At 37.3% G+C, this 14,435-nt stretch overlaps 2 pseudogenes; one reads left to right on the top strand and one right to left on the bottom strand.

Moving 5' to 3' along the window:
- Positions 1-6,684: 6,684 nt before the first annotated feature.
- Positions 6,685-7,565, top strand: LOC128060894 (olfactory receptor 51G2-like; annotated as a pseudogene).
- Positions 7,566-13,160: 5,595 nt separating this feature from the next.
- LOC128059889 (olfactory receptor 52B2-like) lies at positions 13,161-14,022 on the bottom strand (annotated as a pseudogene).
- Positions 14,023-14,435: the final 413 nt, after the last annotated feature.

Raw genomic sequence — 14,435 nt, 5'->3', positions numbered from 1 at the left:
CATATATTTGCCTTTGTCTGATTTACTTCATTTAGTACAATAATCTCCAAGTCCATCTAAGTTGCTGCAAATGGCATTATTTTGTTATTTTAATGGCTGAATAATATTCCATTTTATGTATGTACAGCATCTTCTTTATCCATTCATCTGCCTATGGACATAATTGTTAATAGTGCTGCAGTGAACATTGGGGTTCATGTATCCTTTCAAACCATGTTTTTCTCCAGGTGTTTGCCCAGGAGTAGAATTGTTGAATCAGAGATGAGTGTTGGCTATACAAATGAATGAATGACTGAACAAATGAATAGATGCCACAGTTATATTATGAACTGAGACGGGAAGCATTTTTCTGTCCAGTACAGCCTTCCAGCAAGTAGCTAGCTCTCTTAAAGTGAAAGCCCTCCTACTCTTGCCTAGAATTATGATAATATGATATAAGCATCTATCCCAATTTTACATAGACTTATAAGTTGAGACACTCTTACACATATTGTTTTGCTTCATTAAGCCATGAGTATTTGCTTGTCCTCTAAAAGTATTGTCTGCCTATCTGAAAAATCTGTAAGATATCCAGAAGACCAAATAATAATTCATTTTTTTCCAGTCTCCTATCACTAGGAAAAATGCAATACAATTATTTTCATGATGTCAAATGTTATTCTTTGGATTATACATTCTTTGGATTATGCATTTCATCTTTATTTGCAGAAAGCCCTTTGTGGCAAAACACAGAAAATTTAAAAAGCACAAAATCAGAATAGAGAATAACAACCCTCACCATTTAAGTGTTTAGTGTTTTCTTTTATACATGCATTGTTCCAAAATATGTCATTAGCACACTTAGTCATTCAGTCATTTGATTGAATAACTTAAACCATAAAAGCATTATCCTTTAAAAAAAAAATACAGTGTGGATAACCACCTCATTACCCAGAAAGTCTAGAAAAACCCATGTGCATTTATAAAGAGAATAATAGTACATATATTTTTAAGACACCCAATTAATTTAATTCAACCCCTTGACCATATATAGGTTTCTATTATATTCATCATGCACTTTTTTACTGTCTAATGCCAGAGAAATATTTTAGCTCTTTTATAAATGAAGAGGTAAATGTTTTATAGTGGAGATAAGAAATTACATTATAGGAATTATGACAAATAAGTTTATAAATGATAAGTCTTGTCCCATGAACCATAGAATGCAATTTACAACAAAATGTGGTGTGAGAAAAGTTAAGTTAGGAAAATGCAAGTGCTTACATAAAAAAATGCCAGATGAATCCAGTGAACATAATCCTGATCATTACCACATTTCCTTTTCTTTGGAATTTGTCCTGACATAATTTCACCCCCATTAAATCAGAAGAAGGAATAAAATATATTGATTCAAATTAGCAATCTGACCCAATATAGAGCAGTTAAACTCCTTGTCCAACAATCATTGTAGCTGAGATCAGATAGGGTCACCAAATCTAAAAAGTTCATCTTTTCCTGCTGTTGAGGTCCTATGGCAGCCTGGCTCTTTTTCCTACCTAAGTTGTAGACATCCAGATTATCTTTTGTTGTCATGACATTTGCAGAATATTTCAATGAAGTGTCCTGCTTTGCGGGGGTTGGATAGGCTAGCCAGGTGGCATGCTTCCCTAGTAGCTCAGACAGTAAAGAATCGACCTGCAATGCAGGAGACCTGGATTCAATCCCTTGGTTAGGAAGATTCCCTGGAGGAGGGCATGGCAACCCACTCCAGTATTCTTGCCTGGAGAATCCCCATGGACAGAGGAGCCTGGTGGGCTACAGTCGCAAAGAGTTGGACACAAGTTACTAAGCACAGTAACAGAACTGAGCTTGAGTCATTCCTAGCCCTTAGGTTATAGACTCTATGTTCCTCAACAGTTTAAGTCCTTAATAAGTCCCTCTGATTGGCTACTCCATAGCTAACATTCTTTATTGAGTGCAAGCATGCCTGTCAGTCATTCATGCTTATCTGACTCTGATAGCTCATGGTGAAGGATTCCTGATCTCCAAAGAAGATTTAGCTTCGGGACCAGGTTTGATTATTCAAGAGCTTTTCTGTAGCAGAGTTTTATTAAATTATAAAAGGGGATAGAGAAAGCTTCTGACATAGACATCAGAAAGGGGATGTAGAGTGCCCCCCTTGATAGTCTTAGCAAGGGAGTTATATACTTTTTCAATTGGTTATTACAGTAAATCAAAAGAATGTCTCAAGGTTGTAAAGGTCTTACCAGACCCAATTCCACAATTTGCACTTTAATATAACAGAATTAGAACTAACAATAGAAAGATCTTACCAGACCCACTCCCACCATATACATTTTAAAATGACAGGCTTAGTCAGAAGGGTCTTAAGAAGGAAAAACATGTCCTCGAGCAAGATACATTGTTATATTGACTAAAACAAAACAATGTAGAAAAAATGTTTGTCCTTTTTTCCTCCTTGAGAACTCCAGACCCCTGTCTCCTCTTTGAAAGCCCCAGACCCCTCTCTCCTCCTCAGGGACCCTGGACTTCTTATCAACCTACCTAGAAATTGATTCTCTCAACTCTTTGTGACTGTATGCACTGTAGCCCACCAGTCTCCTCTGTCCATGGAATTTTCTAGGTAAGAATGAAGTGGGTTGCCATTTCCTAACTTGGGGATCTCCCTGACCCAGCAACAAACCTACGTTTCCTGTGCCTCCTGCATTAGCAGACAGATTCCTTACCACTGAGCCACCTGGGAAGCCCAGCATCTTTATTACCTTGCCATATTCTGAATACAAGATAGTATTTCATTACATGCACACTACCACATTTGTTCCAGACATTGAGGTAATAAATATTTGGAAACTTTCTATAACCTCCTGCCTTTGCATTCCCAAACTGCATTATAGGAAATGGAAAACAGAGAATTTGGGGAAGGGCCCTAAAGTAAAATAGTGGTGGAGACAGGGTTACAGGCATGGTCCTGCATTTCTTATGGGGACTCACATCTCTAAGGACTGGAGGAACACTTATTAACTCATCCTTCTTTCCTTGAGAATTAGAGCAGTCACTCATGACAAGAGCAACTATTCTGTCATTAGGTGAGGATTGGGAGAAGTAAAACTGGGAAGTAATAGGAAAATACAGAGGGGGCTTGAGAAATCAAAGAGAGCCGGGCAGACACCCAAAGTGTGAGAAGAAGGACCAGGGGAATGGTTTGAGATGGAAGAGGTTCTCAGGTTATTAGAGGGCATACTTTCTCCAAATCTTTATTGTCCCTACCCATAGACAGAAGATTCAAGCCAGACATAGGTTTTTCAGATAGAACTTGCCTAATATACCCTAGATTTTCATGGCAAGTATTCCCCTGTCTGTCAGTGCACATGACTGTTTACAAAGCATAAAGGAATATTACCAGACATAACAGAAGAGGAACCCAGAATAAGAGTGGGATTACAGCAGATAACATTTCAGGTCCCTTCTAATCCCATGTATCAGTGATTTTTAACATGATATTAATTATTAATTATGTTCTAAACCTTAAGACCTTCAGATTGTTTATTTTTTTAACTAATTCCAGACTCCACCCTCCTCTTCTGGGGATGTAGAAGATATCAAAAGGCAATGTGAATGAATTTGAAACTATAGCATCAGGACCAGTAGATACTGGATTGTCTAATCAAGCAGGTGCTGCAACATGGGGGCTGTGAAAAAAATAGATGGACCATATACTAGTGAATATGGAGAATAATGAATATATATGTTGCAGTAACATCAGAATGCTAATGGATTGCTCAGATTCCTATTTCACTGAAGTCCCAAAGATCTCATTTTAATTCTTGGTGAGATTTCTCATTCTATTTTGGACTCTTTTGTCCCCCAAAAGTGGTGCTGAATAAAATGGAAAGTATATATGTAGTGTCATCATATTGATCAGAGGAATTTCTGGGTAGAAAAATATTAAGGAGCAATTCATATCTCTGGCTATACTGAATATTTAGTTGATAAAAAGGAATGAAACTGATAGAGTTCACTTTCTACTTCTCAGACCATCTAGGTTACTTTTAACATAGCCATTCATGGTGTTTCCTCTAGAGGAGGATACTTCATAGTCTCCCCTTGTCTTCCTCCTCTCATTATACTTGAAACAGTAGTTGGTGTTATTGTTATTGTTGTCATCATCATTGTTCTCATTTTCATCACTATCATCATCATAGAAAAGGCTCTATGCCAACAATTTTACACACATTATTTCCTTCACCTTAGCACATCCCATCAAATTATTATTATCTTCAGTTTATGAAGGAGACAACTCCTCTCCAGAAGAGAGAGAGAAAAAGAAGTAATTTGGTCTAAATTAAAGTGAGTAAGCTTTGAAACCAGAATATAACTTAAGTTAATGTGATTGCAGAGCCAGGGAAATAGATTCTACATAAGAGAGATGTTAGATATCAGTCTCCTTTCAACTTCAGAAGAAAGTCAATTATATGATGGAAAATGACCTCTAGTTTAGATATCTTCCAGTTTTAATGAAATTTCATGTTTACTTTTTGGCAATGGGAGAGAACATTTATAAAATTGGAAAAATGGTTTGAATTGACTAAGCAGTAAGATAAAAAGAACCAGATTTTTAAAATTTGATTATAGGATAGAAATTAGAAAAGAATCATCAAAAAAAAAAGGATAATATTGGGCACTCTGAGCATTGAAAATAATAATCACTGAAATTTTGGACAGGAAGGTGAGGTGATAGACAGGAATTGGAGAAGTTAAATAGCAGGGCCATAAGAAGTATCAGTTCATACAGTATGTCAATAGAACTAAGTGTAATATGAACAGTCAGGAAGACTGAATTTGTTTCTGGAATTTACTTATTTGATGTCTTGATTATGGATCTTGTATTTCTTAGAAAATTATTAAACAACTGGGGGAAACATCTTCTGTAATCAAGCATATTACATGGAACTAGAGGAGGTTGAGGGGATTTCATGTTGCAGAATGTCAAAGAAGACTTTTCAAGACAGAAGATGCTGATTTATTAGTTTACAGTGGAAGGTAATTTGTCCCATAGACTAAATTCTTAAACCAATATTTTGGTGAGCATGGAGGCTGGGCAGTTGATGAGCAAGTGGAGTTTAAGAAATGGCTCACCTTTCTTAATAATGTCTTTCTTGACCACAGAAGAAATCCTGGAATCTAGAGGGGGAAAATATATTTTCTCACTTGAGCAGAAGAGCTTTAGTGTGAAAGTCAGATGCCAGTAGGCATTTTTGTGCATTTTACTTTTGTTGTTGTTTTTTCTCTTGTTTTTGCTTTGAAGGATAAATTTCTACTCTCTCAACAACCCCTATATCTTTTGTTTTGTAGTTTTGGTAGAAAGAATCAATCTTTAAATAATTAATTAGTTCTGAAACATAACAGGAAGAATGTTTTGAATCTTTTAAATCAGATTTAAAATCAGTTATAGTTTGCTTAACATCACATATAAAAATTATATATTTTATAATTATAAATTTTAAAATCTACACATTCTACTAAATCATCTTAAGGTATATTTGCCTCAAGGAAATACTGATCCAGGAACATATTGATATCAGAGTTGATTCTCTGTGCTACCATTCCCTTGTTATCAATTATCTAGGTGGCACTAGTGTTACAGAACCTGCCTGCCAAATTAGGAGACCTAAGAGTCGTGGGTTCGATCTGTGGGTCAAGAAGATCTTCTGGAGAAGGATATGACAACCCACTCCAGTATTCTTGCCTGGAAAATCACCTGGACAGATGAGACTGGCAGGTCCCAGTCCATAGGGTCGCAAAAAGTAGGACATGCCTGAAACAACTTAGCACTCATACGTGGATGTCATCACTGTGGTATCAGTTAGGTAGTCGGAGATATGTTTAGTAAGAATAAAAAACATGCTGACCAAATCGTGCCTGAATACTGTAGAGATGCCTTGCATAATATTCTAGTATTGCTGAAAAAGCTATCAAGCTCAGACAAAGACATTCATATAAGTCATTGCAGGAGTCTTTTTTTTTTTTTTTTTTCCCCCAAAGCAGACTAATATAAGACCAGTAACTCTGGTCAAGATAGTTCTAAAGAAAAGTATTAATTAATAATGTAATCTACAGTGGTTTTCTGTGTGCTGCTCTGGGGAGTAGTGTTTTCAGAAGGAGTTTGTGCTTGTTCAGACAGCATGTTAATAGTTCTGCATCTGAGGAGAAGGGAAAGTCCTTATGGTTATAAAAGTGGATGTTTTTCTTAACTGACGACATTGAGCAACAAAATAAATCTGCTGCTGATGCTAAATCGCTTCAATAGTGTCCAACTCTGTGCGACCCCATAGACAGCCTCCTACCAGGCTCCTCTGTCCCTGGGTTTCTCCAAGAACACTGGAGTGGGTTGCCATTTCCTTCTCCAATGCATGAAAGTGAAAAGTGAAAGTGAAGTCGCTCAGTCATGTCCAACTCATAGCGACCTCATGGACTGCAGCCTACCAGTCTCCTCCATCCATGGGATTTTCCAGGCAAGAGTACTGGAGTGGGGTGCCATTGCCTTCTCCAGAGGGTAAATCTAGGAGTGATTATAGGACAGACTGAAGTTTTGTTTTGTTTTTGTGACACAGGTGCTGATCTTCTCATTTGTTCCCCTTCTGGAGTGTGATTGTGAATCGGGATTGTGGTTTAACAGTAAGCCCTATGGCAACTGCAAACTCCAGCAATATCCTGTCCTCCACCTTCTATCTCACAGGTATCCCTGGATATGAGGAATTTCACCACTGGATTTCCATCTCATTCTGTCTCCTCTACCTTGCTGGAATCATGGGTAACTGTACTATCCTACTTATTGTCTGGACAGACCCCAGGCTCCATGAGCCCATGTACTACTTCTTGGCCATGCTTTCTCTCACTGACATGGGCATGTCCTTGCCCACAATGATATCACTCTTCAGGGTGCTGTGGTCCATATCCAGGGAGATCCAGTTCAACACTTGTGCAGTCCAAATGTTTTTCATTCACACTTTCTCCTTCACTGAGTCATCTGTGCTCTTGGCCATGGCCCTTGACCGATATGTGGCCATCTGCCACCCACTAAGATACGCTACCATTCTCACTCCAACACTCACGAAAATTGGCATTGCAGCTCTGCTTAGAAGTGCCTTTGCCATGATTCCACTTCTAGCCCAGCCGGCTTTCTTTCCCTGCTGCCACTCTCACATCCTTTCTCATTCTTACTGTCTGCACCAGGACGTGATCCGCCTTGCTTGTGCTGACACTAAGTTTAATGTTATTTATGGGTTAGTTGTGATCACTTTGCTGTGGGGAATGGACTCTCTGGGTATTTTTGTGTCTTATGTTTTCATCCTTCACTCAGTATTAAAAATTTCATCTCAAGAGGGGAGATTTAAGGCCCTCAACACATGTGCATCCCACATCTGTGCTGTACTTATTCTTTATGTGCCTATGATTGGGCTCTCTATTGTCCATCATTTTGCCAAAGACTCATCCTCTCTCATCCACATCTTCATGGCTCATATCTACCTGCTAGTTCCACCTGTGCTCAACCCAATAATCTATAGTGTGAAGACAAAGCAGATCCACCAAGGAATTCTCCACCTGCTTTTCCCCCTAAGAATCAGTTCTTCTGTGATGTAGGTTTGTCCTCAAGGCAACAATGGCATCAATATTTTTTTTTATTTTTTATTTTTGACATCAATATTAAGTTTGTAAATATTTTCTACATGCTGTGTTGGCACCAGAGTTGCCAATAAAATATTACTGAAAAGGACAGAAGTAAACTTGACATTACATCATGCAGATGTCCTAAAGTAGAGAGTTGGTGTCCCCTGGGATTATACAGACTGACTTAACACGTGTTCCCTAAATCTCCTCTAGGCATGAATATGTTGGAATGCAATGTGTTAGATACCATTTAAATCTCTTGTCTCTCATTTCTAATCTTAACCCTGATTCATGGTTTCCTGTCCATGAAGATTTCCTTGATTATTCTAAACCCATATTTCTATGCTTCTTGACATACTGCGTTTTTCTGGGAATCTTACATTACCTTTCTTGTTATAAGTGTGTTTGTAAATCTTCTGAAGTTACCTTTATTAAATATGGTAATGATCATATCTTGATATAAAATATATTATATCTCACAGCATTTTATCTATCTTCATGGTGCATCAGCAGCATCTTTTAAAATTTTATACACATGCTCTATATTTTCTCAAGAAATTGAATTTCACAAGGTATAGAAAAGGGCAACTTTCAGAGTTTTTTTTTTAACTCAATTTTTAGAAATAATTTTAATCTTATAGAAAGTTGAAACTCAGTAGTTTTTGAAATCCCTGAGATGTCTTATGAAGCCAGTAATTATAAAAAATCTAACTAACTGAAGTGTAGCTACTTATGTTTGTGACAGTAAGAATCATAAAATATAAACCTTACTTTTTCTACAATTCTTTTGGCATATAAACTGTCTTTTCATATTATTCAAATGATCTAGTGCAAGGCTATGCATAGAATTGTATAAGAAACTTGCAATTCTAGTTGAAATTTCTTAATTCACATCTACACTTGTTCAAAAATAAATGAAGAAGAAAAAACATTTAAAGATTTATAACTTTATGTATGCTGATCTTAATAATACATTATAAGTTTTCACAAATCTTATTCTATCTACACTAGGAACTGCGTCTCATGCAGCTTGCTACCTTTAAGAACCAACACTATGTTTATTTAAATTATGCACTTAATAATTATTGAGTGCATAAGTGAAAAGAAATGAATCAGTCATTGGATAAAGAATGACTAGTTTTATTGGATTAAAAAAAATCTTAGAGAAAGAGATTTCACCTGTCATAAGCCCACATTTCACATGACAAAAAAGGTATTACTATTAACTTAAAATTGCCATTTCAAATGTCAAACATGTGAACGACATCTAGGACTTCCCATGACTTATTTCTGTTCCCTATTTTTAATTCAGTTATATCTGTTCCCTTCCCTCTTATCCTATTTCTTGACTCTACTTCTAAATATTTTTCTCCTTTAGCACTTCCACTTTGACCAAAGGGATATCAAGTAAAAATAAAGCAAGATATATGAACATGAAATTTAGATAATATTTCCTACAGTAAATAAGTAAAATAAAGTTAATAGAAATAAATTTTGAAAGACAATGTGAACATTATCATTTACTGTATACCATATAAGTAGCACTTAACTATGGAGAAGGCAATGGCAACCCATTCCATTCTTGCGTGGAGAGTCCCATGGACACAGGAGCCTGGTGGGCTGCAGTCTATGGAGTCACAAAGAGTTGGACACAACTGAGTGACTTCCCTTTCACTTTTCACTTTCATGCATTGGAGAAGGAAATGGCAACCCACTCCAGTGTTCTTGCCTGGAGAATCCGAGGGACAGCGGAGCCTGGTGGGCTTCCATCTATAGGGTCACACAGAGTCGGTCACCACTGAAGCGACTTGGCAGCAGCAGCAGCAGCAGCACTTAACAATAGCTATTCTATAAAACCTTCAAATTCAAAATATATTTTTAGTGTCTGCTTGCTGAATACATCATAATGCTTCTGCTCCAAAAAATGAAGTTTTATCATTTTTTTAGCTAACAAATATATTCAAACTATTGAATCTTAGATTTTGCATTTCACACAAATACAAAAATATACAAATGAATATGTAAATATACAGGCCAACTTTTGAGTTTACAAATTGTTGTCTTCTATATATTTCTTAAGATATATTATTAGAGATGATTTATATTTATAAAGGGGGCTTCCCGTGTAGCTCAGATGGTAAAAAATCTGCCTTCAATGCAGGAGATCCAGGTTTGATCCCTGGGTTGGGAAGATCCCTAGAAAAGGGAATGGCAACCCATTCCAGTATTCTTGCCAGCAAAATACCAGGGAGAGAGGAGCCTGGCAGGCTATAGTCCATGGGGTTGCAAAGAGTTGCACATGACTGAGCACTCAACACACATATTCATAAAGTGTACTTTACTAAACACAGTCAAAAAAACACATATTATCAAAATTAAGATAACTCTCCCTATATAGTCATTGAATACATGATTTATTGAATATACAAATGAATGGATATCACGTTTTTCTTATGAATTGAGAACAGAAGCACTATCTTGTTTTTAAAAGTTTAACAAAAGCTAGAGCCCCAGCAAGTAGACAGTGTTATTGAAAGAGGAAGGCCTCTTGTTCTTCCCCGAATTCACAATAATACGATTTAAGCATCTATCTCATTTGCACCTGGACTTATAAATAGACACTCTTACTCATATTGTAATAAATAGTAATATTCAGTTACTAAGTTTTCTCTGACTCTTTGTGACCCAATGGACTGTAGCACACCAGGCCTCCCTGTCCCTCACCATCTCCCAGGGTTGACTTAAGTTCATGTGCATTGAATGGGTAATGCTATCCAACCATCACATCTCATGAAACTTTGTCAGCAAAGTGATGGCTTTGCTTTTTGTGTTGTTTGATGAAGTCATGAGTATTTATTTGCCTTCTAAAAGCCTTCTCTGCCTACCTGAAGAATGTGTAAATATCCAGAAGGCCAAATAATAATTCATCTTTGTGTTCCAATCCCCTATTATTAGGCAAAAATGCAATGCAATTGCTTTCATTATGTCAAATGTTAACCTTTGTGCTATACATTGATCATCTTTGTGCTGAGTGATCACACCATCATGGTTATCTGTGTCATTAAGATCTTTTTTGTATAGATCTTTTGTGTATTCTTGCCATAAAGAAGGCTGAGAACCAAAGAATTGCTGCTTTCAAAATGTGGTGTTGGGAAGACTCTTGAGAGTCCCTTGGACTGCAAGGAGATCAAACCAGTCAATCCTAAAGGAAATCATCCCTGAATATTCATTGGAAGGACTGATACTGAAGCTGAAGCTCCAATACTTTGGCCACCTGATGGAAAGAGCCAACTCACTGGAAAAGACCCTGATGCTGGGAAAGTTTGAAGGCAGGAGGAGAAGGGGACAACAGGAGATGAGATGGTTGGATGGCGTCACTGACTCAAAGGACATGAGATTGAGCAAACTCTAGAAGGTGGTGAAGGACAGGAAGCCTGGCATACTGCAGTCCATGGAGTTGCAAAGAGTCAGGCATGACTGAGCGACTGAACAACAACTGCTGCAGGAAACACCTTGTGGCAAAACATGATAGCAAGCAAAAAATCAGAGCAGAGGGAGTCAGAATCCATTTCACCATCTAAGTGTTTAGCATTTTCATCTATATAAAATATTGCTGCAAAATATTTCATTAGTACACTTAGTCATTTAATCATTCAACTGAATAACTTTTAAAACATAATTTCCTTTTAAAAACCTAAATATGGATAATTACATGATTATACAGATAATTTATAAACAGCCTCTATAAACAGCCATACATATTTATAAAAAGAATTATAACAATATAAATATTTTTAAGACAGTCAAATTACTTCAACCATTTGACCATGTATGTGTTTCTATTATGTTCATGATGCACTTCTGTACTGTTTGATGCCAGAGAAGTATTTTAGCTCCTTTGTAAATCAAGAGGTGGATATTTCCTAGTGGAGATAAGGAATTACACTGCAGTAATTATGTTATGAAAGTTCATAGATGATTAAGTTTGTCCTAGTACTATGGAATGCAGTTAGCAAGACTATTTAGTGTAGGAAGAGCTAAACTAGGATGATTGCATGTGCTAACAGAAACGTGCCAAATGAATCCAGTAAACAGAATCCTGACCACTTATCATATTTCCCTTTTCTTCAGTATTTCCCTGACATAATTTTATCCCCATTAAATCAGAATAAGAAATACAACAGATTGATCCAGGTTTAGTTATTGATCCTATTAGGGAAATCATATATTTTGTCCCACAGTCATTGTAACTGAGACCAGGTATGTGTGATTAGTTGCTCAGTCATGTCTGACTCCTTGCAACCCCATGGACTATAGCCCACTATGCTCCTCTGTCCATGGGGATCTCCAGGCAAGAATACTTGAGTGGATTGCCATGTCCTCCTCCTGGGGATTTTCATAACGCAGGAATCAAACGGGTTCTCCTGCATTGCAGGAAGATTCTTTACCAGCTGAAGCCCAAATTCAGTTAAGAAGCCATCCATTCCTGCTGGTGAGGTCTAATAGCAGCCTGACTTTAGTCCCACCTGAGAAATAGAGACTCAATTATCCTTGGCTGTCATGGCATCCACAGAATGTCACCATGAAATATCCTGCTCTTTGTTTCCTTTATCTAACAAAAAGTAATTTCTCTTATTTGTCACCAAAAGAATCTTTATACACTAAAGTATTGAAGAGATAAGAAGTTCATATTTGTGAAAGCTGAAGGAAAGTTTTTTGAGAGGAAAGGAAATGAATATTTTAGTTGTAGGTCATATATAATACAAAGGGATATATTGGGGGTTGTTGCATAAAATCATTAGCAGTTATTTTTGATTAGTTAAGATACTTATCCATTCAACAAATATTTATTAATTATTTGTATATTTTGGAGTCTTCCTTTGTGGCTCAGCTGGTAAAGAATCCACCTGCCATGCAGGAGACCTGGGTTTGATCCCTGGGTTGAGAAGATACCCTGGAGAAGAGAAAGGCTACCTATTCAAGTAGTCTGGCCTGGAGAATTCCATGGACTGTATAGTCCATGGGGTCCCAAAGAGTTGGACACGACTGAGTCACTTTCACTTTCTTTCTTTTGTATTTTGTGCCCTGCAGATGTTATGGTAAGAATGGAATCAGAACTAATTCCTAAGTATATGTAGTTTATATATTGTCCTGTCTATAGCAAACTGAAGTAGAAGAGACATGGTTTATTACCAAAAGGATATTTAAATGTCATATGCAACTACAGTGGCACATTACCTTAGTATGTTGAAATAATTCTCAGTGGTACTTGAGCAGTTCCTTGTTTGCATCCTTTTTACCCAATATCAGGAAGATAACATTTAGAAATACAATTTTTTAAAGCTTTATTCATTGCATAGATGTTGCAGGAATAAATCTGTCCAGATTTATTTAGACTTGGTATTTAAACCTGTATCTCAATTATGGACTCCCCTGTTCCTTGTTGCTTTATTACTCTTGGATCATTTAGGTTGGGCACAGAGTCATAGCACTCACATCCTTATCTATTTTGCCTTTACCCCATAAACAATGGGGTTCATGGTAAGTGGCACCAGTAAGTAGAGATTTGCCAGGAGGATAAGGACATGCCTGGGTACATGGTGTCCAAAGCGATGGGTAAAGAAGGAAAAGAAGGCCAGAGTGTAGAATATCAGGATGACACATGTATGGGCCCCACAAGTTCCAAAGGCCTTTGTGCAGGCTTCCCTAGAAGGCAGTCAGAAAACTGTTCTCAAGATTAACCAGTAGGACAGGGAGATAAGGACAAAATCCAGTCCTGTGGTGAGGAGAGCAGCAGGGAGCCCATACAAGCTATTAGGGACAATGCTATTGCAAGCCAATTTGGCAATGCCCATGTTCTCACTGTAAGTCTGGCAGGTGACGTTGCTCTGGCAGAAGTGCAGCCGGATAATGAACAGGATGCCAGGGATGACCACAGCCACACTTTGAGCCACCAGAGCCAGACCCACTTTGCTAATGAGAGAGCCTGTAAGTAGGGTAGTATAATGGAGTAATGCACAGATCCACATAGCAGTCAAAAGCCATGGCCAGTAGGACAGCAGATTCAGAGAGAAACAGAGCGTGAACAAAAAACATCTGCATGAGACAGGCAGGAAATATGGATATGGAACAGCCCTGCCAGGAGATAAGCATTTGGGGCACCGTGACAGTACAAAGGAGAACATCACTGAGTGCTAGCATGGCCAGGAAGAGATATATGGGTTCATGGAGGCTTCTGTCTCAGATCACCATCGCCATAATCAGGCCATTGCCTGTCATAGCTAAAATGTACACAAAGCTGAAAGGGATGGAAATCCAGATTTGGAAATCTTCTAATCCTGGGACACCAATCATCAAGAAGGCAGTGAGGGGAGTAGATATATAGTTTGATGTTGTTGTAGAGAAGTGGCAGAAGTCTTTTATGTGAAAAACAGAAGGAAAAGAACCAGAGTAAATAACATCAAAAAAGATTTATTCCTTCAGCTTAGTTAAATCTGAACCATTAATTTTGGCGTGATAATGGATGAAAGCAAAGTATTCAAAGAAAATAAATGATCATCAGCAAATCAGTTCATTTTTATGGAACAACTTTTTCTCTGTGAAAAAATTTTGTGAATCAAAAAAGAGTTGAGTTGAATTTTTGTAATGCCAGTTGTTATAACTACATAATTTATGCATGTATTTTGAACCTATAACAGTTCTGTGTATATAGTGTTTCCCTCTAATTTGGTAATAAATTCTTAAATACTGAAAAGATAATTGTTCTC

Source organism: Budorcas taxicolor, chromosome 15 (assembly GCF_023091745.1).
Source record: "Budorcas taxicolor isolate Tak-1 chromosome 15, Takin1.1, whole genome shotgun sequence".
Classification (NCBI taxonomy): Eukaryota; Metazoa; Chordata; class Mammalia; order Artiodactyla; family Bovidae; genus Budorcas; species Budorcas taxicolor.
This window is presented reverse-complemented; position numbering and strand designations above follow the sequence as displayed.